The following is a 26,239-nucleotide window of genomic DNA, read 5'->3' on the forward strand; positions in this document are numbered from 1 at the left end:
TTTTTTTTTTTTTTTATTACAAAATACAAAATATTACAAGACATACATCAAGCACTTTCAAAATACAGCAAGAAACCACAAAACAATAGTTCGTAATACATCAGGTACAAAATACAGAGCACAGCATTAGCATAACTCCTCCCCCTATTCAAAATCAAGACTTTCCAACCAGGGTTTCACCCTTTTCTTTAAATTGATCCCATCAAACCCATATCACACAAGCCGCACCTCCCTCTCCCACCCTGTAAGAAAAACAACATTCCACCCATCGTATAATACATAACAAGACAAAAGTCAAACAATCCCAAAGACCATGAAAAACACAAACATTAATCCACAAGTCATCTTGTACAAAATACAATACAACATATTAGCATGACTCCTCCCCTTATTCAAAACAGGGCCTTCCCCCCACCAAAGCTTCAACCAAAACCCCTTTTTTCTTACAACACAGTGCAACCCATTCAACAAAACCTGAAAGGCAAACAGACATTAAAGATCAACAAGACCCTTCCACTTTTCCCGGGCGGCATGGAAACCCCATCTTCGCATTTCACCCGACATCTTTTGACGGAATAAAGCAATCAGTCTATCATAAATCCCCTTAGCGGTAGGCTGAATACCAGTCTTACACAGTCCCTGCCTTGTTTCCCATAAACAAAACTTACACATACTAATAACATACCACAGTAAGAAAAGATTCCCAGAGGTAAGATTTTTGCGCTTAAACCCCAAGAGCATCGTATTACAATCCAGAACAAAACCAGGGGTGACTTTATCAAACAAACATGAACATAAAACCCATACAGACTTAGCAAGTTTACAATCCCAAAAGGTGTGCCGGATGGTTTCTTCTTTCCCACAGCCTGCCACAGGACATGCAGCAGATCGAGCCAACCGATGACTGTGGAGTACGGCCCGGACAGGAAGTCTTCCCCAAACGCACAGCCAGTTCAGGTCCGCCAGCCGATTCTCCAGGCCCTTAGGCTGGATGCCCAGCCAGACGTCCGCACTCACGCCGCACACCGCAGGACCAGTAAAACCTTTTTCAATGACAGTGCTATACAGCTGCTTATGACTCACTGCAACAGCACCATCCTTACCTTCAGGGTGCAGCTTGACCCAATGAACAGCGTGTCTGTAATGCCAGGGCAAATTTTCACCTCGGGGTACAGAATTATCCCAAGTCACCAAATGTCTCATCGTAAAAGAAAACCAAAAACGTACAAAATACTGACTGTCATGTTCTATGGGACTAGAAATCGCTAGGACAAGTTGAGATACAAATAAACAATCAAGCTTGAGGGGAATATGAGGAACCCCCCTTCCCCCCGCATCAACACCCCGATACATGTCAAGACGCTTTATATATTCATATCTCCCTCCCCACATGAAGGAAAAAACCTCCCGTACAAAATCTCTTCTCAATCTTGCCGGTAGAGGATAAACATAGGCAAGGTACAATAAACGAGGCAAAATGTCCACTTTTAACACCAAGACTTTTCCTGGAAAGGAAAGGCGGCGCACTTTCCATAGACCCAACTGTTGACGTACCGAACTCAGCTTCTTAACCCAGTTCGTGCTGGCAGGCATCCCGGCTTCAAATAGGACACCTAGGATCTTCAAGGGACCATCACAGACCACCAAGCCACAGGAATTTCTATCACCCACCCTCCATGCCCCGAAAAATTTCACAGAGGACTTCTCTTTATTTACCTTAGACCCAGAAACCTGGGAGAAAGACTCGACAACCTCCAAGGCTACAGCCAGGCTGTAAGTGCTGCTAAGAAAAAGAGTGATGTCATCGGCATATAACAAGACTTTCAAATGCCTACCACCGCTCCCGGGGATAAGAAACCCGTCTATCCTTGGGTCACCTCTGAACGCTACTGCCAGTGGCTCGATGTACAACACATACAGTAGAGGAGAGAGGGGGCAGCCTTGCCGCACCCCTGCTTCCTGCTTCACACCCTTCCCCAGGTACCCATTAACACAAGCTCTGCTCAAGACCTTGAAATATAACAACCGAATAAGGGAGATGAGCAAAGGGTCAATACCAAAACTGGACAACACAGTAAACAAAAAGTGGTGGTCTACCCGGTCGAAAGCTTTCTCTTGATCTAACCCTACGACCAGCAGGGGAAGTCCCCTATCTTCTGACCACGCTAGAACATCTCTGACTAATTGCAAATTCTTCATACAACTGCGGCCGGGGATGCTACAAGCCTGCTCCCGACCTACTATGTCGGCTAGGATCTTCTGCACCCTATTAGCAAGGCATTTAGCCAGTATCTTATAATCGACCGTGAGCATTGTAAGGGGTCTCCAATTTGCCAGATTGGCTGCGTCCCCTTTCTTGAACAGGAGCACTAACACTCCTGTCCTCATGGACTCACTTAGCTCACCGGAACAAAAGGCCTCAGTATAAACTTCCAACAAAGCTGGACCTAAGAGGTCCCAAAAGGCAACATAAAATTCTTTAGAGAGGCCATCAATCCCTGGCACCTTCCCGTTTTTCATACCTCTCAGGGCTAATTCCATCTCTGCTAAAGAGACTGGAACGGACAACTCTCCCGTCTCTGGCACCTTGGGAAGACCACTACAGAAGTCCGAAGACTCTGACCTCGTCACTCGTTTCTGAAACAGCAAAGTATAATACGCTTCAACCACATCAATTAAACCCTCGGGTGATCTCACCCGCTGACCATCGGCCGCATACAACACAGAGATTGCCCTCTTTTTCTGCTGCTGCTTCACCTGGTTAAAAAAGTAAGCAGAGCACGTCTCCGTCTCCTCCCTATACCTATCTTGGAGGCGGATCAGGTACTTCTTTGCATCTGCAATATAAAAATCTTTCAGCCTGGCTTTTGCCAGAGCCGCACCTGTGATATCAAAGGCCTTCCCCTTATTGAACTGAACGTAGTACCGTTCTAAATTACGCTGCAATCTACGGTGCTCTCTCCTCCTCAGACTGCTTTTACGTTTACAATAAGCTATGGTGAAGGTCTTAATCTTTCCCTTGAGGTCGTCCCACCATGCTCTCAGACTGGGATAAAGCGGTTTCAGAGCAAACCAACTTTGGATCAGGGCTCTCACTGCAGAGCAAAAGTCAGCATCTGCCAGGATAGACACGTTCAATTTCCAGTACCCCGGCCCGAAGGAGGGGTTACCATCATTAACCTTTACCCAAAGCATGTCATGGTCAGTAAGGAAAGAGGGAACAATACCTGCATCTGCCACGACTAGAGAGCTCTCCAAAAATACATAATCCAGGCGCCTCACACACCCTCGGCTATTCCTCCACGTCGCCCCAGAAGCCCTGGGAAAAAGGGATCTGAAGCCATCTACCAAACTAAAGTGCTTCACCAGATCCCGCAAAGCGGTGGCGCCGAAATCAGTATCAGTGTCCAGGTCGACGTTACAATCACCGCAAAGAAAAACAGAACGATTAGTAACACACAAAGGTTCGAGAGAGGCAAAGAAATCTTTCCGCTCTAATCGCTGCGAGGGAGCATAAACACAAATAAACCTATATTTCTTATCAAACCTGTCAGCATCGAGCACCAACACCCTCCCCGGTACCCCGACAAAACTATTTACCACACAAAGGCTGTTGTCGTTTAACAAAATACCCACCCCCGCAGAATGCGCACTCCCAATCCCCCACACAGACTGACCACAATGCCAGTCATTTGAAAAAAGTTCAGAGTCCACACTGTCCCGCACATGCACTTCCTGTAGGAAGAAAACAGAGCAACGAAGGCTGCGTAGAGATTGAAAAACAGCCAATCTCTTAACACGATTTCTCAAACCCCTGACATTCACCGAGCAGACGGTGAGAGTCATGTGTCCATGTTGGTGTTGTCAGCAACCGGGGATCCTGCAAAAGGCACCTCGTTCTGCAGCTTGTCCATCAAGAAGTCCGGGCCATAATAATCAGGACTCTGCAACGGAGAGAAGAGAGAGTCCGGCAACAAACCTGGAGACATTACCTGACCACCACTGCACTCAGACCACTGGTAACTGGTGCCAGGCGGAGTGTCGACACCAGACTCAACAGGCCCACTCTGCTCAGTTTCCATGGCGCCAGCTCTCTTAGAGTCCTCCTCATCCGTCGAAAGAATGCCTCCGGCTCCAGACTCCTCCTGCTGCCCTCTTCCCTTTCTCCTCCTCTTCTCCTTCTTCTTCCGCTTTCTAGGCTCCAGTTGCTCATCTCCACTGGCCTCAGCGGGAGGCTGGTCTGCAGCGGGGTCTGCAGGAACCGGCCTCTTACCTTGCACCTGGCCCCGAGATCCATCAGCCTCAGGCCCAGAGGCAACCGGGAGTTCCTCTCCCACGCCTCCAGATGGCGCCGGACTGACGTCCTCAGGTGCTCCAGGCTCCTGCAATGCAGTCCCTTCATCTGCCGTGCCGGCCGTCTCTGCAACAGTGTCTTTCACGGGTTCAGAGGTGTCGTCCTCCTCCCCGTCAACGATTATGTTCACATAGTTCGTTTTCATGGCCTGGACTCTATCAAAGGACCGGGCGTAACAGTTCTTCCACACATGGCCCTCGTCGCCACATAAAGTGCACATAACCCCTTTTTTGCAGTCTCTCATGAGATGCCCAAGCTCATTGCAGTTACGGCATCTTACCTGCGAGCATGACTCTGCAGTATGGCCAGGCTCCTGACATCTCCGGCAAGTTTTGGGCTGGCCCGCGTAAAAGAGGTAGCCCCGATCGGCCCCAAGGGCAAAAGACGCAGGAGGGTGCTTGAATCCATCCACGGAAGTAGGATCAGGCCGGAGCTTCACGGCGAACTGCCTCCGACCTGTCCACACCCCCAACCTGTCCACCACCCGGGTGCAGTCAGAAACAACGTCCACATAGCGGCTCAAAAAAAGATAAAGATCGTCATTCCGCACAAAGGGGTTATAAACGTGAACCGTGATCACCCGACGGGCTTTAGCCCAGAGCCCTTCAATGTCATAATGTATGAGGGGAACAACCTTCTCCCTTTCTCTACAACGCCGCAAAACTGAAAAATACTGGGTTTCCGTCGCAAAAGTAACATCCACTGACTTAGATGCGGTATATCCCTGAACACAAAGTAAGTCCCGAACTGAAAGATCAAGTCCCTTGAACAACACTGACTCGATGAAAGAAATCCTACTAGGCAACTCCAAATCCAAATCCTCCCGCAACTTAAACCTAATCGTATTCGGCAGCCCGGTCAAAGTGGCCGGCTGAGTAGATCTCCAAAAATAGTCCATCCTGACGCCGAAAAAATAAGGAAAACACTCCCAAAGGAGGCTCCTCACCGCCCGACGCCTGATGGACCCTCAAGGCAGCCCTGGCTTCACCCCCCAGGCTTCACCTGGAGCGATTCCACCAGTGGCTGTTTCTTTGTCTTCTTGGTCTTCCTTCTCGGCAGCCCTGGCTTCACCCCCCAGGCTTCACCTGGAGCGATTCCACCAGTGGCTGTTTCTTTGTCTTCGGTTCGCCCTCCTCCTCCTGGTCGTCGTCTTCGTCACTAGCCCGACCCCCTGAACTAAGATCTCGGAACTGCGGTCATGCCACTTGAGCCTTGATCTTAGCCAAAAGGCCGAGAAGCGATGCCCGACGCCGGCCTTGGGCGGGCGCGCGGGCGTCCGGCTGGCGCGCAGCGGCGCAGGCCGACGCCTCTGGAGCCCGGTCCGCACGCGGCTGCCGGCCGCCCGGACTCCGCTCTCCCCCTCTCTTGCCTGCCTGCTTGCTCGCCTGCCTGCCCGCCAGTCCCGGGCGGGGGCCCTGCTCTTTGATCTCCTGTCAACGGCCCGACAACGACCGCAGCCGCGGGGGGCGCCAGCCGGCCGGCCTCCTTAGCTTAGGCCCCTCCCACCAGCAGCAGCCGTGCCGAGTGAGCTGCAAGCGAAAGCGGACCGTCGGCACCTGCGGGCAGAGGCAAGGGGCAGCGCTCTCTCGGGAGGGACGGGGACACACACACACCTGCCTGCCTGCCGAAAAAAAGAAAGAAAAGGTGTATATACTAAGTTTTTTGGAGGGAAAACGGCCGGCTGTCGAAAGGGGCCCGCCTGCAAGGACGGGGACACACACACACACACACACACACACACACACACACACACACACACAAGCCACGCCTGCCTCCCTGGAAAAAGGAGGAAAAAACTAAGTTTTTTGGAGGGAAAACGCACGGGAGCCGAAAAGGGGGCCGGCCTGCTTGCCGAGAGAGTCGAGGCGCGGGAAAGTGCACGGAGGGAGCACGGGAACGGGGAGGGGGAGAGAGAGAGACACAGAGACGCACAGATGGACGAGAGACGAGACCGGAGAGGAAGGAGCTCCGGTCCACCTCGCTTGCTTGCTAGCTACGTCTGTCTTTTCACCGCTGAGAGAAGGTAGTGCACCGTTCCCGGAGGCGCTGCAATACCGGGCCGATGCGTGGAGAGGACGGAGCAAGCTCCTGATCCAGCTCCCTGTTCCAAAAATCCGTTTAATATGTGGTCCCCCGATGGGGGACGTATCAGATATTAAACTGATAAGAACAGATTTTTTTTTTATGTTTTTATTAGAAAACAGTACAAAAGTGCTTAAATCTTTAAACTACCCACCACCTTAACACCACGTGATCAAGTCCTTCCAGCGCTCCTTAGCCGCTGCGAATCCCCAGCGCTTGACGTCCCATCGGATTCTCCGCACCACATCCCTTTTCACCTTCTGGAGGATGCCTGGGACTGTTCCTTCAATGTTATGCCTAATCAGCTCCGTCCGTGCGTCCCAAATGCTGAGCTTGATTAAGCTGACTAGCAGCCACAGAAGAAAGCGTGTGTTCCATCTTCGAGAACCGGGCACACCTTTCATCACCAGGCTGAGTGACAAGGGGAACTCCAGACCCACCTGCACGAAGAGGCGCCGGCTGGACCTCCACACCTGCTGCGCAAACCCGCACTCCCAGAAGACATGGTTCACTGTTTCTTCCTCCGTGCAGCCTTGTCTCGGGCACTGGCTCTGTCTGGACAGGCCATGCGAATGCATAACTGCCCTGACCGCCAGTCGACCCCATACACCGAGCCAGTTCATGTCTTTCAGTTTATTATCCAGGCCCTTAGGTTGGGCCTGCTGCCAGATGTTCCGGGGCACACCCAGGATCGCTGGCCTGTCTTCTGCCACGATGGTCCTGTACATTCCTCTATGGCTCAGCGTTGCTGTTCCGTCCCGAACCTCTGGGTGTGCCCGCAGCCACTGCACTGCGTGGCGGTAGTGCAGTGGGAGTCGCTCGGCCTTCGGGGTCGTGTTCGTCCAGGCGGCCAGGTGTCGCATGTGTGCCGAGAGCCAGAGGCTCACGAAACAGCTGCACAGGTGAGGCGGGTTGCTGTACAAGATGGTACACAGGTTTGCAACAAAGGCGCAGTCCAGTTTAGTTGGAAAGTCCAGAATCCCCCTGCCACCGTCTTCGACGGGCCTGCACATATCCTTCCTTCTAATGCGCTCGTACGAGTTCCCCCACACGAAGACGAAGATGGCTCGCGTGAGCTCTTTCCTCTTCCTTGCAGGTAGGGGGTAAACGACCGCCAGGTGGAGCAGGAGGGGCAGAATTTCTACCTTCAGCACCAGCGCCTTTCCGATCCATGTTAATGAACGCTGCCGCCAAAGGCCCAGCTTCTGGTTGACCTTCCGGAACCTGGCCGCCCAGTTCAAGCCTGAGGAGTCCGTGGTGTGAAAAAGGACCCCCAGGACTTTAACCGGGCCCGTTGTTGTTGTCAGTCCCCCAACGATCTCCGGCTCATATGCCCAGGTCCCGAACAGCTTCACTAGGCTCTTGGCGTGGTTCAAACGGGCGCCGGTGCCTCTGGAGTATGCCTCTATGGTGTCCAACACTCTCCCCAAGCTTCTTTCAGAGCTCAGGAAGAGCGTGATGTCATCCGCATAGGCGGCGATCTTCGCCTCCTGCCCGCCTCCACCTGGTACTCGTATTCCAGCCACCGCAGGATCCCTCCTCAGTTGGTCCAGCAGGAGTTCGAGATAGATCACGTACAGCAGGGGCGACAGAGGACAGCCCTGTCGCACACCACATCTTACTGGGATACTCCTCCCTACTGCTCCGTTCACACATACCCGGGATTTCGCGCCGGTGTATAGCGCCTTGATCCACCTGACAAACCTGTCAGGCAGACCCTTCCTCCGCAGAAGCGCCCACAGGATTCCATGGTGGACCCGGTCGAACGCCTTTGCCTGGTCCAGGCTCACCAGCATGAGCGGCAGGCCTCTATCTTCAACCCAGGCGATGGTGTCCCGGATCAGCTGCAAGGTCCAGCTGATCTTCCGGCCTGCCACGCCACATGTCTGGTCCGCCCCGACCAGCTCCGGCATCACCGTTCTCAGGCGGCCGCCCAGCACCCTGGCCAAGATCTTATAGTCCGTGCACAGGAGCTGGATCGGCCTCCAGTTTCCCAGGTCCGCCTTGTCTCCGCCTTTGTAGATCAGCGAGATGACCCCGGTCCTCATGGAGAGGCCCAGGTCTTCACTGTTCAGGGCCTCGTTGAAGACCTGCACCAAGAAGGGCTCCAGATGACTCCAGAAGGTGGAGTAGAACTCTGTTGGTAGGCCGTCAATGCCAGGGACCGTGCCCTTCTTCAAACCGAGCATCGCTTTCCTCAGTTCTGCCCCTGACACTGGTCCGGCCAGGGTGGAGGTGTCATCCACCACCCTCTCCACACCTTCCAGGAGCTTCTCCCTGATGCTGGGGTCGGTCTCCTTCTCCTGAAACAGAGACGTATAGAACCCTGTGGCACACTCCACCATCCCGGGTATGTCCGTGGCTGCAGTCCCGTCTTCGCGCTGGATGCTCTCGAAGAGACAGCGCTCCTGCCGTCTCCTCACAGCGCCGAAGAACTGGGGCGAGCATCGTTCTTCCCCTTCTCTCCACACTCCCCGCAGTCTGAAAAGGAAGTCCTTCGCTCTCTGCAGCCACTGGTCTCTGAGCCGGCCTCTGACCTCCGCGATCCTTTCGCCGTCAAAAGCGCCCCCCTGGTTCAGCTGCTCGTACAGCGCCTCGAGTTCTTCTTGAAGATGGGCACACTGGCGTTCCTCCAGACTCCGCCGGATCCAGCAATAACGCTTGGTGACCGTCGCGAGAGTCTCCTTACACGATTCCCACCAGTGCACCGAGGAGCTAAAGAGCTCCCTCCTCTCCTCAAAGTCCCTCAGCACTGACTCGATCTTCTTCCGGTATCTCGCCTCCTGCAGAACTTGTCTGTTCAGCTTCCAGTACCCAGTCTGGAAGCCGGGGTCCTCAACACCAAAAGAGACCGACAGCAGCCGATGATCCGAGAACCAGGTGGGGGTCACTTGCCTGCTCAGGACTTTCCACTTCACAGTCGAGAGGATGTAGTCCAATCGCCGGAAGATCCCTCTCCCGTTATCCCACGTGTGGTGTGCGACATTCCGAAACCCGTCTCTAAGGCCGAAGTCTACGATCAAGGACCTCAAGAGATGAACTCCCTGGCCGTGCGCGTCTCCCAGGTCGATGTTGAAATCGCCGCCCACGATCAGCTCCCTGTTGGTATACAGCAGGGGCTCCAGGTCTTTCAGGAAAGTACCCTGCTGTCGTCTGTCTGCTGGGGCGTACACGCTGACTAACCTGACCCTTGTTTTCCTCCAGATCCCGTCCACCACCAGCAGACGTCCGGGGATGACCGAGCTGACCGACTGGACGACGAAACCTGGCGAGCCGCACAAGATGCCGACGCCGGTGGAGTTCACCCCTCCGACGCTCCACCACGAAGGACCCTTCCTCCACTCCCTCTGAAAGGTCCTCACGTCGTTGAGGTCCTTAAGGTGGACTTCCTGCAGGAAGACCACGTCCAGGTGCCTCTGAGACAGGTAACGGAAAACTGCCACTCTCTTGTCCTGCCTTCTCAAACCCCTCACGTTGACCGTTGCCGCCACGAAGGTCATGGCGGTTCCCGTGGGGGGGTGTCACTCTCCATCGCCTCCTCGAGGCTGAGCTCGGGAGAGCTTGCTGCCCCTGCTGTACTTACCGAAGTGTCGTCGGTGGACATGTAACCGACTTCGGCGGGGCTATACTGGGGTTCTTGCTCGGGGGTGGCCATGCTCACCTGGCAGGTAACCACCGGGCTGCCGTCCTCCGTCGTGTTCCGCGACACCGAGAAGGAGCTCATTAGTGCTGGTCCTGATCCTTGTCCAGGCGGAAGAGAGTCTTCGGCGCTCTCGAGCTCCGAGTCGCTCGAGGCTGACAGGTACTCCGACCCCTCTTCCATCCCCTCAGGGTCCACTAACTCTCCCTGGTTCCTGTCCTGCTCTTCCCCCTTGACTGTCCTTTTCTTTTTCTCCTGGGTCTCCTGGGACTGTTGTTCTTCTCCCATCCGCTTCTTCATCTTCTTCTTCCGTTTGCCCTGTAGGGGCGCCGCCTTCTCCTCTTCTGCTGGCGCTGGTGCTGCTGCTGCAGGTGCTCCCTTCCCCTTCCTGCGGTGTCCTTTCTTCACCACCAGCGCCCAGCTCTCTTCGCTGTCCTCGGCCTCCCGAGAAGTTCCCGGCTGTTCGTCCTCTCTCTCCACCCGTTGATCGTCCTCCACCTGTTCCTGCCGTCTGCTTCCTTCCTTCCCTCCCCCGCCAGGGGCTGCACTACCCTCTGGCTGATCTTCCTCTTCGCCGTCCTCCACTGCCAACCTTGCCCCCTCGAACATCACCCTGTTGTACTCGGCGCTTCTTTTTATGCACTGGCGGAACAAGTGCCCCGTGTTGCCGCACAGGGAGCACTCTTTCACTGGACACTGCCGTGTCGAGTGGCCCCGCTCATTGCACCGTCCGCACTCCGTTGCCTGACACGCCCCCTCTCGGTGTCCGGATCTGCGACACTTGCGGCAAAAATCCGGCTGGTTCCAATAGTACAAATACCCCCTACCTGATCCGATGGCAAAGGTGGCCGGTGGGTGGGCAAACCCGTCGTTGGTTCTGCTGTCCCTCCTTAGTTCGACCTCGTATCTTCGTTTGCCGGTCCAGACTTTCCGGGTATCCTGGATGATATGGGGCCCGCTTCTCACTTCCACATACCGCCGAAGGAAGGCCGTGACATCGGTATCTGTGATGAAGGGCTCGAACATGTGCACTACCACCCACCGCCTGTTGTCTCCCTGCAGTCCGCCGCACTCGTACTCGCGCATCCCTCCACTCTCGATGACCTCTGTGCATCTCTTCACTACCCGTCCATAGACATCCGCGTTCACAAAGGTGACATCCAAAAATTTCTGTGCCCGGTTCCCCTGCACACATTTAAGTTCCGCCACGCTAACTCCCAAAATGTCAAACAAAATTTTGTCTTCTACCTCCTCTCGCCCAGGCATCTCCGTCTCCGCCTTCCAATTCAGTCTGATGGTCCATCTCACGCTGGGATCCGTCCCAGCCCTCCTGGATTCTCCGGGGTCCGTGGCCATCCCGGAGCGCAGCCTTTCGGCTGCAAGCAGCCTACTCCCCAGCAAAAAAAGGAAACTCCCAAGTCCGCAATCCAAAGGCAAATCCAAGCAATCCGGGTTCAGTTCAGCAAGCAGTCCAAAAAAACGTGTCCTTGTTGTAGGTGTCCTCGTTCGTCTCTCCCTCGGCCCCTGATCTTGGCCAAAAGGCCGAGAAGCGATGCCCGACGCCGGCCTTGGGCGGGCGCGCGGGCGTCCGGCTGGCGCGCAGCGGCGCAGGCCGACGCCTCTGGAGCCCGGTCCGCACGCGGCTGCCGGCCGCCCGGACTCCGCTCTCCCCCTCTCTTGCCTGCCTGCTTGCTCGCCTGCCTGCCCGCCAGTCCCGGGCGGGGGCCCTGCTCTTTGATCTCCTGTCAACGGCCCGACAACGACCGCAGCCGCGGGGGGCGCCAGCCGGCCGGCCTCCTTAGCTTAGGCCCCTCCCACCAGCAGCAGCCGTGCCGAGTGAGCTGCAAGCGAAAGCGGACCGTCGGCACCTGCGGGCAGAGGCAAGGGGCAGCGCTCTCTCGGGAGGGACGGGGACACACACACACCTGCCTGCCTGCCGAAAAAAAGAAAGAAAAGGTGTATATACTAAGTTTTTTGGAGGGAAAACGGCCGGCTGTCGAAAGGGGCCCGCCTGCAAGGACGGGGACACACACACACACACACACACACACACACACACACACACACAAGCCACGCCTGCCTCCCTGGAAAAAGGAGGAAAAAACTAAGTTTTTTGGAGGGAAAACGCACGGGAGCCGAAAAGGGGGCCGGCCTGCTTGCCGAGAGAGTCGAGGCGCGGGAAAGTGCACGGAGGGAGCACGGGAACGGGGAGGGGGAGAGAGAGAGACACAGAGACGCACAGATGGACGAGAGACGAGACCGGAGAGGAAGGAGCTCCGGTCCACCTCGCTTGCTTGCTAGCTACGTCTGTCTTTTCACCGCTGAGAGAAGGTAGTGCACCGTTCCCGGAGGCGCTGCAATACCGGGCCGATGCGTGGAGAGGACGGAGCAAGCTCCTGATCCAGCTCCCTGTTCCAAAAATCCGTTTAATATGTGGTCCCCCGATGGGGGACGTATCAGATATTAAACTGATAAGAACAGATACTACACTTGATCTTAGCCAAAAGGCCGAGAAGCGATGCCCGACGCCGGCCTTGGGCGGGCGCGCGGGCGTCCGGCTGGCGCGCAGCGGCGCAGGCCGACGCCTCTGGAGCCCGGTCCGCACGCGGCTGCCGGCCGCCCGGACTCCGCTCTCCCCCTCTCTTGCCTGCCTGCTTGCTCGCCTGCCTGCCCGCCAGTCCCGGGCGGGGGCCCTGCTCTTTGATCTCCTGTCAACGGCCCGACAACGACCGCAGCCGCGGGGGGCGCCAGCCGGCCGGCCTCCTTAGCTTAGGCCCCTCCCACCAGCAGCAGCCGTGCCGAGTGAGCTGCAAGCGAAAGCGGACCGTCGGCACCTGCGGGCAGAGGCAAGGGGCAGCGCTCTCTCGGGAGGGACGGGGACACACACACACCTGCCTGCCTGCCGAAAAAAAGAAAGAAAAGGTGTATATACTAAGTTTTTTGGAGGGAAAACGGCCGGCTGTCGAAAGGGGCCCGCCTGCAAGGACGGGGACACACACACACACACACACACACACACACACACACACACACACACACACAAGCCACGCCTGCCTCCCTGGAAAAAGGAGGAAAAAACTAAGTTTTTTGGAGGGAAAACGCACGGGAGCCGAAAAGGGGGCCGGCCTGCTTGCCGAGAGAGTCGAGGCGCGGGAAAGTGCACGGAGGGAGCACGGGAACGGGGAGGGGGAGAGAGAGAGACACAGAGACGCACAGATGGACGAGAGACGAGACCGGAGAGGAAGGAGCTCCGGTCCACCTCGCTTGCTTGCTAGCTACGTCTGTCTTTTCACCGCTGAGAGAAGGTAGTGCACCGTTCCCGGAGGCGCTGCAATACCGGGCCGATGCGTGGAGAGGACGGAGCAAGCTCCTGATCCAGCTCCCTGTTCCAAAAATCCGTTTAATATGTGGTCCCCCGATGGGGGACGTATCAGATATTAAACTGATAAGAACAGATACTACACTTGATCTTAGCCAAAAGGCCGAGAAGCGATGCCCGACGCCGGCCTTGGGCGGGCGCGCGGGCGTCCGGCTGGCGCGCAGCGGCGCAGGCCGACGCCTCTGGAGCCCGGTCCGCACGCGGCTGCCGGCCGCCCGGACTCCGCTCTCCCCCTCTCTTGCCTGCCTGCTTGCTCGCCTGCCTGCCCGCCAGTCCCGGGCGGGGGCCCTGCTCTTTGATCTCCTGTCAACGGCCCGACAACGACCGCAGCCGCGGGGGGCGCCAGCCGGCCGGCCTCCTTAGCTTAGGCCCCTCCCACCAGCAGCAGCCGTGCCGAGTGAGCTGCAAGCGAAAGCGGACCGTCGGCACCTGCGGGCAGAGGCAAGGGGCAGCGCTCTCTCGGGAGGGACGGGGACACACACACACCTGCCTGCCTGCCGAAAAAAAGAAAGAAAAGGTGTATATACTAAGTTTTTTGGAGGGAAAACGGCCGGCTGTCGAAAGGGGCCCGCCTGCAAGGACGGGGACACACACACACACACACACACACACACACACACACACACACACACACAAGCCACGCCTGCCTCCCTGGAAAAAGGAGGAAAAAACTAAGTTTTTTGGAGGGAAAACGCACGGGAGCCGAAAAGGGGGCCGGCCTGCTTGCCGAGAGAGTCGAGGCGCGGGAAAGTGCACGGAGGGAGCACGGGAACGGGGAGGGGGAGAGAGAGAGACACAGAGACGCACAGATGGACGAGAGACGAGACCGGAGAGGAAGGAGCTCCGGTCCACCTCGCTTGCTTGCTAGCTACGTCTGTCTTTTCACCGCTGAGAGAAGGTAGTGCACCGTTCCCGGAGGCGCTGCAATACCGGGCCGATGCGTGGAGAGGACGGAGCAAGCTCCTGATCCAGCTCCCTGTTCCAAAAATCCGTTTAATATGTGGTCCCCCGATGGGGGACGTATCAGATATTAAACTGATAAGAACAGATACTACACTTGATCTTAGCCAAAAGGCCGAGAAGCGATGCCCGACGCCGGCCTTGGGCGGGCGCGCGGGCGTCCGGCTGGCGCGCAGCGGCGCAGGCCGACGCCTCTGGAGCCCGGTCCGCACGCGGCTGCCGGCCGCCCGGACTCCGCTCTCCCCCTCTCTTGCCTGCCTGCTTGCTCGCCTGCCTGCCCGCCAGTCCCGGGCGGGGGCCCTGCTCTTTGATCTCCTGTCAACGGCCCGACAACGACCGCAGCCGCGGGGGGCGCCAGCCGGCCGGCCTCCTTAGCTTAGGCCCCTCCCACCAGCAGCAGCCGTGCCGAGTGAGCTGCAAGCGAAAGCGGACCGTCGGCACCTGCGGGCAGAGGCAAGGGGCAGCGCTCTCTCGGGAGGGACGGGGACACACACACACCTGCCTGCCTGCCGAAAAAAAGAAAGAAAAGGTGTATATACTAAGTTTTTTGGAGGGAAAACGGCCGGCTGTCGAAAGGGGCCCGCCTGCAAGGACGGGGACACACACACACACACACACACACACACACACACACACACACACAAGCCACGCCTGCCTCCCTGGAAAAAGGAGGAAAAAACTAAGTTTTTTGGAGGGAAAACGCACGGGAGCCGAAAAGGGGGCCGGCCTGCTTGCCGAGAGAGTCGAGGCGCGGGAAAGTGCACGGAGGGAGCACGGGAACGGGGAGGGGGAGAGAGAGAGACACAGAGACGCACAGATGGACGAGAGACGAGACCGGAGAGGAAGGAGCTCCGGTCCACCTCGCTTGCTTGCTAGCTACGTCTGTCTTTTCACCGCTGAGAGAAGGTAGTGCACCGTTCCCGGAGGCGCTGCAATACCGGGCCGATGCGTGGAGAGGACGGAGCAAGCTCCTGATCCAGCTCCCTGTTCCAAAAATCCGTTTAATATGTGGTCCCCCGATGGGGGACGTATCAGATATTAAACTGATAAGAACAGATACTACACTTGATCTTAGCCAAAAGGCCGAGAAGCGATGCCCGACGCCGGCCTTGGGCGGGCGCGCGGGCGTCCGGCTGGCGCGCAGCGGCGCAGGCCGACGCCTCTGGAGCCCGGTCCGCACGCGGCTGCCGGCCGCCCGGACTCCGCTCTCCCCCTCTCTTGCCTGCCTGCTTGCTCGCCTGCCTGCCCGCCAGTCCCGGGCGGGGGCCCTGCTCTTTGATCTCCTGTCAACGGCCCGACAACGACCGCAGCCGCGGGGGGCGCCAGCCGGCCGGCCTCCTTAGCTTAGGCCCCTCCCACCAGCAGCAGCCGTGCCGAGTGAGCTGCAAGCGAAAGCGGACCGTCGGCACCTGCGGGCAGAGGCAAGGGGCAGCGCTCTCTCGGGAGGGACGGGGACACACACACACCTGCCTGCCTGCCGAAAAAAAGAAAGAAAAGGTGTATATACTAAGTTTTTTGGAGGGAAAACGGCCGGCTGTCGAAAGGGGCCCGCCTGCAAGGACGGGGACACACACACACACACACACACACACACACACACACACACACACACAAGCCACGCCTGCCTCCCTGGAAAAAGGAGGAAAAAACTAAGTTTTTTGGAGGGAAAACGCACGGGAGCCGAAAAGGGGGCCGGCCTGCTTGCCGAGAGAGTCGAGGCGCGGGAAAGTGCACGGAGGGAGCACGGGAACGGGGAGGGGGAGAGAGAGAGACACAGAGACGCACAGATGGACGAGAGACGAGACCGGAGAGGAAGGAGCTCCGGTCCACCTCGCTTGCTTGCTAGCTACGTCTGTCTTTTCACCGCTGAGAGAAGGTAGTGCACCGTTCCCGGAGGCGCTGCAATACCGGGCCGATGCGTGGAGAGGACGGAGCAAGCTCCTGATCCAGCTCCCTGTTCCAAAAATCCGTTTAATATGTGGTCCCCCGATGGGGGACGTATCAGATATTAAACTGATAAGAACAGATACTACACTTGATCTTAGCCAAAAGGCCGAGAAGCGATGCCCGACGCCGGCCTTGGGCGGGCGCGCGGGCGTCCGGCTGGCGCGCAGCGGCGCAGGCCGACGCCTCTGGAGCCCGGTCCGCACGCGGCTGCCGGCCGCCCGGACTCCGCTCTCCCCCTCTCTTGCCTGCCTGCTTGCTCGCCTGCCTGCCCGCCAGTCCCGGGCGGGGGCCCTGCTCTTTGATCTCCTGTCAACGGCCCGACAACGACCGCAGCCGCGGGGGGCGCCAGCCGGCCGGCCTCCTTAGCTTAGGCCCCTCCCACCAGCAGCAGCCGTGCCGAGTGAGCTGCAAGCGAAAGCGGACCGTCGGCACCTGCGGGCAGAGGCAAGGGGCAGCGCTCTCTCGGGAGGGACGGGGACACACACACACCTGCCTGCCTGCCGAAAAAAAGAAAGAAAAGGTGTATATACTAAGTTTTTTGGAGGGAAAACGGCCGGCTGTCGAAAGGGGCCCGCCTGCAAGGACGGGGACACACACACACACACACACACACACACACACACACACACACACAAGCCACGCCTGCCTCCCTGGAAAAAGGAGGAAAAAACTAAGTTTTTTGGAGGGAAAACGCACGGGAGCCGAAAAGGGGGCCGGCCTGCTTGCCGAGAGAGTCGAGGCGCGGGAAAGTGCACGGAGGGAGCACGGGAACGGGGAGGGGGAGAGAGAGAGACACAGAGACGCACAGATGGACGAGAGACGAGACCGGAGAGGAAGGAGCTCCGGTCCACCTCGCTTGCTTGCTAGCTACGTCTGTCTTTTCACCGCTGAGAGAAGGTAGTGCACCGTTCCCGGAGGCGCTGCAATACCGGGCCGATGCGTGGAGAGGACGGAGCAAGCTCCTGATCCAGCTCCCTGTTCCAAAAATCCGTTTAATATGTGGTCCCCCGATGGGGGACGTATCAGATATTAAACTGATAAGAACAGATACTACACTTGATCTTAGCCAAAAGGCCGAGAAGCGATGCCCGACGCCGGCCTTGGGCGGGCGCGCGGGCGTCCGGCTGGCGCGCAGCGGCGCAGGCCGACGCCTCTGGAGCCCGGTCCGCACGCGGCTGCCGGCCGCCCGGACTCCGCTCTCCCCCTCTCTTGCCTGCCTGCTTGCTCGCCTGCCTGCCCGCCAGTCCCGGGCGGGGGCCCTGCTCTTTGATCTCCTGTCAACGGCCCGACAACGACCGCAGCCGCGGGGGGCGCCAGCCGGCCGGCCTCCTTAGCTTAGGCCCCTCCCACCAGCAGCAGCCGTGCCGAGTGAGCTGCAAGCGAAAGCGGACCGTCGGCACCTGCGGGCAGAGGCAAGGGGCAGCGCTCTCTCGGGAGGGACGGGGACACACACACACCTGCCTGCCTGCCGAAAAAAAGAAAGAAAAGGTGTATATACTAAGTTTTTTGGAGGGAAAACGGCCGGCTGTCGAAAGGGGCCCGCCTGCAAGGACGGGGACACACACACACACACACACACACACACACACACACACACACACACAAGCCACGCCTGCCTCCCTGGAAAAAGGAGGAAAAAACTAAGTTTTTTGGAGGGAAAACGCACGGGAGCCGAAAAGGGGGCCGGCCTGCTTGCCGAGAGAGTCGAGGCGCGGGAAAGTGCACGGAGGGAGCACGGGAACGGGGAGGGGGAGAGAGAGAGACACAGAGACGCACAGATGGACGAGAGACGAGACCGGAGAGGAAGGAGCTCCGGTCCACCTCGCTTGCTTGCTAGCTACGTCTGTCTTTTCACCGCTGAGAGAAGGTAGTGCACCGTTCCCGGAGGCGCTGCAATACCGGGCCGATGCGTGGAGAGGACGGAGCAAGCTCCTGATCCAGCTCCCTGTTCCAAAAATCCGTTTAATATGTGGTCCCCCGATGGGGGACGTATCAGATATTAAACTGATAAGAACAGATACTACACTTGATCTTAGCCAAAAGGCCGAGAAGCGATGCCCGACGCCGGCCTTGGGCGGGCGCGCGGGCGTCCGGCTGGCGCGCAGCGGCGCAGGCCGACGCCTCTGGAGCCCGGTCCGCACGCGGCTGCCGGCCGCCCGGACTCCGCTCTCCCCCTCTCTTGCCTGCCTGCTTGCTCGCCTGCCTGCCCGCCAGTCCCGGGCGGGGGCCCTGCTCTTTGATCTCCTGTCAACGGCCCGACAACGACCGCAGCCGCGGGGGGCGCCAGCCGGCCGGCCTCCTTAGCTTAGGCCCCTCCCACCAGCAGCAGCCGTGCCGAGTGAGCTGCAAGCGAAAGCGGACCGTCGGCACCTGCGGGCAGAGGCAAGGGGCAGCGCTCTCTCGGGAGGGACGGGGACACACACACACCTGCCTGCCTGCCGAAAAAAAGAAAGAAAAGGTGTATATACTAAGTTTTTTGGAGGGAAAACGGCCGGCTGTCGAAAGGGGCCCGCCTGCAAGGACGGGGACACACACACACACACACACACACACACACACACACACACACACACACACACACACACACACACACACAAGCCACGCCTGCCTCCCTGGAAAAAGGAGGAAAAAACTAAGTTTTTTGGAGGGAAAACGCACGGGAGCCGAAAAGGGGGCCGGCCTGCTTGCCGAGAGAGTCGAGGCGCGGGAAAGTGCACGGAGGGAGCACGGGAACGGGGAGGGGGAGAGAGAGAGACACAGAGACGCACAGATGGACGAGAGACGAGACCGGAGAGGAAGGAGCTCCGGTCCACCTCGCTTGCTTGCTAGCTACGTCTGTCTTTTCACCGCTGAGAGAAGGTAGTGCACCGTTCCCGGAGGCGCTGCAATACCGGGCCGATGCGTGGAGAGGACGGAGCAAGCTCCTGATCCAGCTCCCTGTTCCAAAAATCCGTTTAATATGTGGTCCCCCGATGGGGGACGTATCAGATATTAAACTGATAAGAACAGATTTTTTTTTTTTTTTTTTTTTTTTTTTTTAATACAAAATACAAAATATTACAAGACATACATCAAGCACTTTCAAAATACAGCAAGAAACCACAAAACAATAGTTCGTAATACATCAGGTACAAAATACAGAGCACAGCATTAGCATAACTCCTCCCCCTATTCAAAATCAAGACTTTCCAACCAGGGTTTCACCCGTTTCTTTAAATTGATCCCATCAAACCCATATCACACAAGCCGCACCTCCCTCTCCCACCCTGTAAGAAAAACAACATTCCACCCATCGTATAATACATAACAAGACAAAAGTCAAACAATCCCAAAGACCATGAAAAACACAAACATTAATCCACAAGTCATCTTGTACAAAATACAATACAACATATTAGCATGACTCCTCCCCTTATTCAAAACAGGGCCTTCCCCCCACCAAAGCTTCAACCAAAACCCCTTTTTTCTTACAACACAGTGCAACCCATTCAACAAAACCTGAAAGGCAAACAGACATTAAAGATCAACAAGACCCTTCCACTTTTCCCGGGCGGCATGGAAACCCCATCTTCGCATTTCACCCGACATCTTTTGACGGAATAAAGCAATCAGTCTATCATAAATCCCCTTAGCGGTAGGCTGAATACCAGTCTTACACAGTCCCTGCCTTGTTTCCCATAAACAAAACTTACACATACTAATAACATACCACAGTAAGAAAAGATTCCCAGAGGTAAGATTTTTGCGCTTAAACCCCAGGAGCATCGTATTACAATCCAGAACAAAACCAGGGGTGACTTTATCAAACAAACATGAACATAAAACCCATACAGACTTAGCAAGTTTACAATCCCAAAAGGTGTGCCGGATGGTTTCTTCTTTCCCACAGCCTGCCACAGGACATGCAGCAGATCGAGCCAACCGATGACTGTGGAGTACGGCCCGGACAGGAAGTCTTCCCCAAACGCACAGCCAGTTCAGGTCCGCCAGCCGATTCTCCAGGCCCTTAGGCTGGATGCCCAGCCAGACGTCCGCACTCACGCCGCACACCGCAGGACCAGTAAAACCTTTTTCAATGACAGTGCTATACAGCTGCTTATGACTCACTGCAACAGCACCATCCTTACCTTCAGGGTGCAGCTTGACCCAATGAACAGCGTGTCTGTAATGCCAGGGCAAATTTTCACCTCGGGGTACAGAATTATCCCAAGTCACCAAATGTCTCATCGTAAAAGAAAACCAAAAACGTACAAAATACTGACTGTCATGTTCTATGGGACTAGAAATCGCTAGGACAAGTTGAGATACAAATAAACAATCAAGCTTGAGGGGAATATGAGGAACCCCCCTTCCCCCCGCATCAACACCCCGATACATGTCAAGACGCTTTATATATTCATATCTCCCTCCCCACATGAAGGAAAAAACCTCCCGTACAAAATCTCTTCTCAATCTTGCCGGTAGAGGATAAACATAGGCAAGGTACAATAAACGAGGCAAAATGTCCACTTTTAACACCAAGACTTTTCCTGGAAAGGAAAGGCGGCGCACTTTCCATAGACCCAACTGTTGACGTACCGAACTCAGCTTCTTAACCCAGTTCGTGCTGGCAGGCATCCCGGCTTCAAATAGGACACCTAGGATCTTCAAGGGACCATCACAGACCACCAAGCCACAGGAATTTCTATCACCCACCCTCCATGCCCCGAAAAATTTCACAGAGGACTTCTCTTTATTTACCTTAGACCCAGAAACCTGGGAGAAAGACTCGACAACCTCCAAGGCTGCAGCTAGGCTGTAAGTGCTGCTAAGAAAAAGAGTGATGTCATCGGCATATAACAAGACTTTCAAATGCCTACCACCGCTCCCGGGGATAAGAATCCCGTCTATCCTTGGGTCACCTCTGAACGCTACTGCCAGTGGCTCGATGTACAACACATACAGTAGAGGAGAGAGGGGGCAGCCTTGCCGCACCCCTGCTTCCTGCTTCACACCCTTCCCCAGGTACCCATTAACACAAGCTCTGCTCAAGACCTTGAAATATAACAACCGAATAAGGGAGATGAGCAAAGGGTCAATACCAAAACTGGACAACACAGTAAACAAAAAGTGGTGGTCTACCCGGTCGAAAGCTTTCTCTTGATCTAACCCTACGACCAGCAGGGGAAGTCCCCTATCTTCTGACCACGCTAGAACATCTCTGACTAATTGCAAATTCTTCATACAACTGCGGCCGGGGATGCTACAAGCCTGCTCCCGACCTACTATGTCGGCTAGGATCTTCTGCACCCTATTAGCAAGGCATTTAGCCAGTATCTTATAATCGACCGTGAGCATTGTAAGGGGTCTCCAATTTGCCAGATTGGCTGCGTCCCCTTTCTTGAACAGGAGCACTAACACTCCTGTCCTCATGGACTCACTTAGCTCACCGGAACAAAAGGCCTCAGTATAAACTTCCAACAAAGCTGGACCTAAGAGGTCCCAAAAGGCAACATAAAATTCTTTAGAGAGGCCATCAATCCCTGGCACCTTCCCGTTTTTCATACCTCTCAGGGCTAATTCCATCTCTGCTAAAGAGACTGGAACGAACAACTCTCCCGTCTCTGGCACCTTGGGAAGACCACTACAGAAGTCCGAAGACTCTGACCTCGTCACTCGTTTCTGAAACAGCAAAGTATAATACGCTTCAACCACATCAATTAAACCCTCGGGTGATCTCACCCGCTGACCATCGGCCGCATACAACACAGAGATTGCCCTCTTTTTCTGCTGCTGCTTCACCTGGTTAAAAAAGTAAGCAGAGCACGTCTCCGTCTCCTCCCTATACCTATCTTGGAGGCGGATCAGGTACTTCTTTGCATCTGCAATATAAAAATCTTTCAGCCTGGCTTTTGCCAGAGCCGCACCTGTGATATCAAAGGCCTTCCCCTTATTGAACTGAACGTAGTACCGTTCTAAATTACGCTGCAATCTACGGTGCTCTCTCCTCCTCAGACTGCTTTTACGTTTACAATAAGCTATGGTGAAGGTCTTAATCTTTCCCTTGAGGTCGTCCCACCATGCTCTCAGACTGGGATAAAGCGGTTTCAGAGCAAACCAACTTTGGATCAGGGCTCTCACTGCAGAGCAAAAGTCAGCATCTGCCAGGATAGACACGTTCAATTTCCAGTACCCCGGCCCGAAGGAGGGGTTACCATCATTAACCTTTACCCAAAGCATGTCATGGTCAGTAAGGAAAGAGGGGACAATACCTGCATCTGCCACGACTAGAGAGCTCTCCAAAAATACATAATCCAGGCGCCTCACACACCCTCGGCTATTCCTCCACGTCGCCCCAGAAGCCCTGGGAAAAAGGGATCTGAAGCCATCTACCAAACTAAAGTGCTTCACCAGATCCCGCAAAGCGGTGGCGCCGAAATCAGTATCAGTGTCCAGGTCGACGTTACAATCACCGCAAAGAAAAACAGAACGATTAGTAACACACAAAGGTTCGAGAGAGGCAAAGAAATCTTTCCGCTCTAATCGCTGCGAGGGAGCATAAACACAAATAAACCTATATTTCTTATCAAACCTGTCAGCATCGAGCACCAACACCCTCCCCGGTACCCCGACAAAACTATTTACCACACAAAGGCTGTTGTCGTTTAACAAAATACCCACCCCCGCAGAATGCGCACTCCCAATCCCCCACACAGACTGACCACAATGCCAGTCATTTGAAAAATGTTCAGAGTCCACACTGTCCCGCACATGCACTTCCTGTAGGAAGAAAACAGAGCAACGAAGGCTGCGTAGAGATTGAAAAACAGCCAATCTCTTAACACGATTTCTCAAACCCCTGACATTCACCGAGCAGACGGTGAGAGTCATGTGTCCATGTTGGTGTTGTCAGCAACCGGGGATCCTGCAAAAGGCACCTCGTTCTGCAGCTTGTCCATCAAGAAGTCCGGGCCATAATAATCAGGACTCTGCAACGGAGAGAAGAGAGAGTCCGGCAACAAACCTGGAGACATTACCTGACCACCACTGCACTCAGACCACTGGTAACTGGTGCCAGGCGGAGTGTCGACACCAGACTCAACAGGCCCACCCTGCTCAGTTTCCATGGCGCCAGCTCTCTTAGAGTCCTCCTCATCCGTCGAAAGAATGCCTCCGGCTCCAGACTCCTCCTGCTGCCCTCTTCCCTTTCTCCTCCTCTTCTCCTTCTTCTTCCGCTTTCTAGGCTCCAGTTGCTCATCTCCACTGGCCTCAGCGGGAGGCTGGTCTGCAGCGGGGTCTGCAGGAACCGGCCTCTTACCTTGCACCTGGCCCCGAGATCCATCAGCCTCAGGCCCAGAGGCAACCGGGAGTTCCTCTCCCACGCCTCCAGATGGCGCCGGACTGACGTCCTCAGGTGCTCCAGGCTCCTGCAATGCAGTCCCTTCATCTGCCGTGCCGGCCGTCTCTGCAACAGTGTCTTTCACGGGTTCAGAGGTGTCGTCCTCCTCCCCGTCAACGATTATGTTCACATAGTTCGTTTTCATGGCCTGGACTCTATCAAAGGACCGGGCGTAACAGTTCTTCCACACATGGCCCTCATCGCCACATAAAGTGCACATAACCCCTTTTTTGCAGTCTCTCATGAGATGCCCAAGCTCATTGCAGTTACGGCATCTTACCTGCGAGCATGACTCTGCAGTATGGCCAGGCTCCTGACATCTCCGGCAAGTTTTGGGCTGACCCGCGTAAAAGAGGTAGCCCCGATCGGCCCCAAGGGCAAAAGACGCAGGAGGGTGCTTGAATCCATCCACGGAAGTAGGATCAGGCCGGAGCTTCACGGCGAACTGCCTCCGACCGGTCCACACCCCCAACCTGTCCACCACCCGGGTGCAGTCAGAAACAACGTCCACATAGCGGCTCAAAAACAGATAAAGATCGTCATTCCGCACAAAGGGGTTATAAACGTGAACCGTGATCACCCGACGGGCTTTAGCCCAGAGCCCTTCAATGTCATAATGTATGAGGGGAACAACCTTCTCCCTTTCTCTACAACGCCGCAAAACTGAAAAATACTGGGTTTCCGTCGCAAAAGTAACATCCACTGACTTAGATGCGGTATATCCCTGAACACAAAGTAAGTCCCGAACTGAAAGATCAAGTCCCTTGAACAACACTGACTCGATGAAAGAAATCCTACTAGGCAACTCCAAATCCAAATCCTCCCGCAACTTAAACCTAATCGTATTCGGCAGCCCGGTCAAAGTGGCCGGCTGAGTAGATCTCCAAAAATAGTCCATCCTGACGCCGAAAAAATAAGGAAAACACTCCCAAAGGAGGCTCCTCACCGCCCGACGCCTGATGGACCCTCAAGGCAGCCCTGGCTTCACCCCCCAGGCTTCACCTGGAGCGATTCCACCAGTGGCTGTTTCTTTGTCTTCTTGGTCTTCCTTCTCGGCAGCCCTGGCTTCACCCCCCAGGCTTCACCTGGAGCGATTCCACCAGTGGCTGTTTCTTTGTCTTCGGTTCGCCCTCCTCCTCCTGGTCGTCGTCTTCGTCACTAGCCCGACCCCCTGAACTAAGATCTCGGAACTGCGGTCATGCCACTTGAGCCTTGATCTTAGCCAAAAGGCCGAGAAGCGATGCCCGACGCCGGCCTTGGGCGGGCGCGCGGGCGTCCGGCTGGCGCGCAGCGGCGCAGGCCGACGCCTCTGGAGCCCGGTCCGCACGCGGCTGCCGGCCGCCCGGACTCCGCTCTCCCCCTCTCTTGCCTGCCTGCTTGCTCGCCTGCCTGCCCGCCAGTCCCGGGCGGGGGCCCTGCTCTTTGATCTCCTGTCAACGGCCCGACAACGACCGCAGCCGCGGGGGGCGCCAGCCGGCCGGCCTCCTTAGCTTAGGCCCCTCCCACCAGCAGCAGCCGTGCCGAGTGAGCTGCAAGCGAAAGCGGACCGTCGGCACCTGCGGGCAGAGGCAAGGGGCAGCGCTCTCTCGGGAGGGACGGGGACACACACACACCTGCCTGCCTGCCGAAAAAAAGAAAGAAAAGGTGTATATACTAAGTTTTTTGGAGGGAAAACGGCCGGCTGTCGAAAGGGGCCCGCCTGCAAGGACGGGGACACACACACACACACACACACACACACACACACACACACACACACAAGCCACGCCTGCCTCCCTGGAAAAAGGAGGAAAAAACTAAGTTTTTTGGAGGGAAAACGCACGGGAGCCGAAAAGGGGGCCGGCCTGCTTGCCGAGAGAGTCGAGGCGCGGGAAAGTGCACGGAGGGAGCACGGGAACGGGGAGGGGGAGAGAGAGAGACACAGAGACGCACAGATGGACGAGAGACGAGACCGGAGAGGAAGGAGCTCCGGTCCACCTCGCTTGCTTGCTAGCTACGTCTGTCTTTTCACCGCTGAGAGAAGGTAGTGCACCGTTCCCGGAGGCGCTGCAATACCGGGCCGATGCGTGGAGAGGACGGAGCAAGCTCCTGATCCAGCTCCCTGTTCCAAAAATCCGTTTAATATGTGGTCCCCCGATGGGGGACGTATCAGATATTAAACTGATAAGAACAGATTTTTTTTTTTTTTTTTTTTATTACAAAGTACAAAAATCCATAAATCCAAACTCGGTATAACAAAAGCCCCAAATATCAAACCTAATTCACAAATACACCAAACTTAAATCAACCAGTCATTAGCATAACCCCACCCTATATGCAAATCAATCACTCCCCTAATTCTAAACTATTCCCATACTCAAAACACATAAACCCCCAAAACCCATCGTTCACATCTTCAAACTTTTACATAATGCATCATACAACGTCTTGCTAATCTGTGTACGTTCCTCCCTCGTTTCCCCATCTATTCGAAACCCACCCGGAGTATCCCCTTCCTTC

At 55.9% G+C, this 26,239-nt stretch overlaps 10 non-coding genes and 1 pseudogene across 10 annotated transcripts in view; all 11 read right to left on the minus strand.

Annotated features, from left to right (window-relative positions):
• The window catches only part of LOC148806532 (U2 spliceosomal RNA), a 196-nt gene extending 162 nt beyond the window's left edge, over positions 1–34 (minus strand). The window contains exon 1 of the small nuclear RNA XR_016089606.1: positions 1–34. This exon is cut by the window's left edge and continues 162 nt beyond it. This is a non-coding gene — a small nuclear RNA (U2 spliceosomal RNA).
• A 6,341-nt stretch (positions 35–6,375) lies between these two features.
• LOC148806533 (U2 spliceosomal RNA) lies at positions 6,376–6,568 on the minus strand. The gene has a single exon (XR_016089591.1). It is a non-coding gene; the product is annotated as a U2 spliceosomal RNA (small nuclear RNA).
• A 5,837-nt stretch (positions 6,569–12,405) lies between these two features.
• Positions 12,406–12,596, minus strand: LOC148806534 (U2 spliceosomal RNA). The gene has a single exon (XR_016089341.1). It is a non-coding gene; the product is annotated as a U2 spliceosomal RNA (small nuclear RNA).
• Positions 12,597–13,379: 783 nt separating this feature from the next.
• Positions 13,380–13,570, minus strand: LOC148806535 (U2 spliceosomal RNA). The gene has a single exon (XR_016089342.1). It is a non-coding gene; the product is annotated as a U2 spliceosomal RNA (small nuclear RNA).
• A 781-nt stretch (positions 13,571–14,351) lies between these two features.
• Positions 14,352–14,542, minus strand: LOC148806536 (U2 spliceosomal RNA). The gene has a single exon (XR_016089343.1). It is a non-coding gene; the product is annotated as a U2 spliceosomal RNA (small nuclear RNA).
• A 777-nt stretch (positions 14,543–15,319) lies between these two features.
• On the minus strand, positions 15,320–15,510 carry LOC148806537 (U2 spliceosomal RNA). The gene has a single exon (XR_016089344.1). It is a non-coding gene; the product is annotated as a U2 spliceosomal RNA (small nuclear RNA).
• Positions 15,511–16,289: 779 nt separating this feature from the next.
• Positions 16,290–16,480, minus strand: LOC148806538 (U2 spliceosomal RNA). Its single transcript, XR_016089345.1, has one exon. It is a non-coding gene; the product is annotated as a U2 spliceosomal RNA (small nuclear RNA).
• Positions 16,481–17,257: 777 nt separating this feature from the next.
• On the minus strand, positions 17,258–17,448 carry LOC148806539 (U2 spliceosomal RNA). The gene has a single exon (XR_016089346.1). It is a non-coding gene; the product is annotated as a U2 spliceosomal RNA (small nuclear RNA).
• Positions 17,449–18,227: 779 nt separating this feature from the next.
• On the minus strand, positions 18,228–18,418 carry LOC148806540 (U2 spliceosomal RNA). The gene has a single exon (XR_016089348.1). It is a non-coding gene; the product is annotated as a U2 spliceosomal RNA (small nuclear RNA).
• Positions 18,419–19,219: 801 nt separating this feature from the next.
• Positions 19,220–19,420, minus strand: LOC148806541 (U2 spliceosomal RNA; annotated as a pseudogene).
• Positions 19,421–25,761: 6,341 nt separating this feature from the next.
• LOC148806542 (U2 spliceosomal RNA) lies at positions 25,762–25,956 on the minus strand. The gene has a single exon (XR_016089598.1). It is a non-coding gene; the product is annotated as a U2 spliceosomal RNA (small nuclear RNA).
• Positions 25,957–26,239: the final 283 nt, after the last annotated feature.

This window comes from Atractosteus spatula, unplaced genomic scaffold (assembly GCF_055471065.1).
Source record: "Atractosteus spatula isolate fAtrSpa1 unplaced genomic scaffold, fAtrSpa1.hap1 Scaffold_5, whole genome shotgun sequence".
Classification (NCBI taxonomy): domain Eukaryota; kingdom Metazoa; phylum Chordata; class Actinopteri; order Semionotiformes; family Lepisosteidae; genus Atractosteus; species Atractosteus spatula.